Here is a 3,502-nt window from a genome sequence, read left to right on the forward strand (position 1 = left end):
CCGAAGATCCTTACAGCATCCTTACTGGAAAATAACCGTATGTAAGAGGCCATAGTTCCTTTGAAGGATTTGGGAAGAAGGGTGTTGCACCACCTTCACAAACTGTCTGAACTGTTGCCTTAGCTTATGCGATACAGAGTAAGAGAATGCCCTTTACCTTGCTGAGCAGCCTGGTGTGCTTCCTGCTTTCTGTACGATAGTGAATAACACGAGGAAAGGGCACCCAGTTCACATGATTACGGGACTCCATGCGTTCTGCTGGGAGTCCAAGGATGGTTGTATGTTGTAGAGATGTTGAATTGTCTGTGTGTGTGTCTATATAATACCACCAAGATACCACTCATGATTCAGGGATGACTGTTAAATGGCTGAAAAAATAGTAAGAGTAATATAGGCAGTCTCTGGGGGCCAAGATTTATGTCGTCTTGTTATTTGATCAGAAGTACACTAAATAATGTTTATGTCTATATTCTCACTCTTTGTTCTTCCTCTCCTGTCCTTGATGGGATCAAAATTGGGGACTGTCAAACAATCAGTTGGACCACTCCACTGCAGCTCATGCAAAGGGGGATGCTGGTGCTCTTGACTGCTTCTCCCTTCTAACCATCTGTGGGCTGACAAAGCTGAGTGCAAGAAAATATTCTGTCTTCTGCCTGCAGCAATGGTGGGGGTCTGCCAATGACACATGTAAAAGTTACTGCAGTGTTGTTGGAAGTTTTTTGGGAAAAAGTTCTAAATACTAGAATGATTTATTTTAAAAGGAGGTTGTACTACCTGTTACACACTGGCAAATACTATTCAAGAGGCCCACAATCACCTGTGTAAGCTTATTCCTTCAAACTATGCTCACTGGGAGCTGAAAAGATCTTTTAAGTCTAGTTTTGTTTTATAATGGGGACTAGTAATGCTCTTTTTGCTTTTCCTTCGCTGTTCTAGTGATGCCACCTGGGTTCATGTCTTTGGGGAGGCGGGGGAGGGACATCTTCCTCTACTTCTAACAGTTGTGTGGTTAGGAGCGGAAGAAGAGAACTGGTACTCAGAATTTAGTCAAGCATCCAATTCATTCCCCAATTGCTTTTACACTATTATCTTCTAGATACACAGTGCCACAAGTGTGTCTTTCTTTGCTGTAACCGAAGTGCGTTGAAAACTAACTTGCAGATAAAGTGGAACCTTTGTAAGAATGTTTTGCTTTATTCTTTTTGTCCTTGAAACAAGGACAAATTATGGGAAATTTTTCCCCTACCTACATTTGAAAACCTCATAATGAATTTAGTATGAATTATTTTACTCTAATTAACAGAGGAGGTGGACTAGGCTGGTTGTTCAATCAATTTCAATAGATACCTTGAATTGACAATTGTGTGCCTATGCAGCCAGGTAGTGATGGGGCAAGAACATGTAGCCCAGGAGGCTGGAGCTGGCTGCTTAACCTGTTTTTGAGGCTGTACCCTCTGGCAGGATTGATTGGTATAAAGGTGGTTCATCTTCAGTTAATAATAAATACATTCCTGAATAGTGCCAACTTTGCAACACAAACACCAAGAGGTACCAAAAACTCTCCCCACCTATGGTAGACTTAAGGTTTGGGTGCTATAGAAATAATCAGCGCAACAATCTGTGAAAGCATCGGGGAGCTGGAAATCAGTGACATTTATGTGCACAGTCTCATAGTTTCACAAACAGCTCAAGCACATGCCGCAGCTAAGTAGATTAATCTTTCCCCGACCCCAGCGGCTTGATCGCACTGTTCCCTCGTGCTGTCACAAGCATGTGTGACCCTGGAGTGGACTGGATCAGTTCTGGGTTAAAGTTAAACCAGGAGGGAGGAAAGTTTGCTTCTGACTTGGAACAGCATTTGTCTGGTTTGCTGGATGATCTTCTGGCTCAGCAGAAGCGAGAGGGTCAGACTGTCATTCACCACAGCATGTCTTGCACTGTACAACTGTAAGGCAAGTTGAGGCACAGGAGCTGCAAAGCCTCTGCCTAACCTTTTAAGCAGCAGGAAGCAAACTCCATTCACGACCGTAGGAATGGCTCTGCTGGGTCAGGCTGAAGGTCCATCCAGCTCAGCCAGGTTAATCTGCTCACCCATGCCTTTAGAGGTCAGCAAGACAACAAGGTTTCAAGGGACATGTCAAAAAACAGTAGGACTAGCGTGCAAGGCACTTGTCCAACATAACAGATGCGCAGAAGATGTGACCAGGGAAGTTTGATGCTTTGCTGAGTTCGATGGGACTGTTGAAATGTGCTCTGATGTTCAGGAAAAAAAAAAAAAAGGATACAAAGGAAGGCTGGAGAAGCTAAGTTTACTGTCATCAGTGAGGAAAGCTGCTGCACCTTTGCGAGTAAAATTTGCTCCATCTGGTCTCCATGGGATTATTATGCTGATCGTAAAGCACAGGCCTACTGCTAAAGTGATGTCGCTGTTTGGAGTGCTTTACCAATGCTGCGTGCTGGTAGCACACTCATCACATGGACTAAGTCTTGTTCCTTCAGGTGTTTTGAAGACGTTAATAATATGCAGTAATGAGCATTAATGAGCACTTGTGTAATGAAGCGGAACAACAAAGTGTCGGAGGCGAAGAAAACCCTACATTTGAACAGTCTGCATTTGGGAGTTGGGAGAAGAGCCCCAATAACAAATTTCAGCTTTATCAGCTGGTCACCTCCAGGTATTGCAGCCCCTATGACACGTCAGTTAATGCAGACAGCTCTACGGAAACAAGAGGGATGCTGTCTGTATTTTGACAGTTTTAAAAATCAGCATATAGTAATTCTTAACGCTGGCAAGATTTTGATTGCCAAACCTTGCATGCATCAAGTGACAGGTGCTCAGGCGGAGAACAAGCATGAGCTGGCACAGGTGGATGTCTCTCTGCTGCAGTTAAAACCTACTTTTGGGTCAGTGAGCGCACTGTGGCTTTCTGCTTTACCTTGAACATTTAGTGCAGTTTATCTGACCAACACCCTACCCCCCCCCACCGCACCCCCATGCCTTGTAGCGCTTGCCGGCTGTTAGCTGCTGGAAGGAAGTGATGCGTGGATGTGATGCCATGGGGAATGCCATCTTGCCTATCCCACGTTGGCCTATTCAGCCATCAGCACGCTTGCAGTAAGTATGGGTAAAGCCCTTCCCAAATCTTCGTCCGTGAAGCCAAGCCATGATGATGATGATAGTGCAGTTTATCTGACCAACACCCTACCCCCCCACCCCACCCCCGTGCCTTATAGTGCTTGCCAGCTGTTAGCTGCTGGAAGTGATGTGTGGATGTGATGCCATGCGGAATGCCATCAGCGTTCATGCTTTCTCCCCATTAAGTCTGAATTCAGGACGCTATCTCCCCCACCCCCTACCCCCCCACCCCACCCCCGTGCCTTATAGTGCTTGCCAGCTGTTAGCTGCTGGAAGTGATGTGTGGATGTGATGCCATGCGGAATGCCATCAGCGTTCATGCTTTCTCCCCATTAAGTCTGAATTCAGGACGCTATCTATTCCTGC

The sequence above is a fragment of the Buceros rhinoceros genome, unplaced genomic scaffold (assembly GCF_000710305.1).
Source record: "Buceros rhinoceros silvestris isolate BGI_N320 unplaced genomic scaffold, ASM71030v1 scaffold3147, whole genome shotgun sequence".
Taxonomy (NCBI): Eukaryota; Metazoa; Chordata; class Aves; order Bucerotiformes; family Bucerotidae; genus Buceros; species Buceros rhinoceros.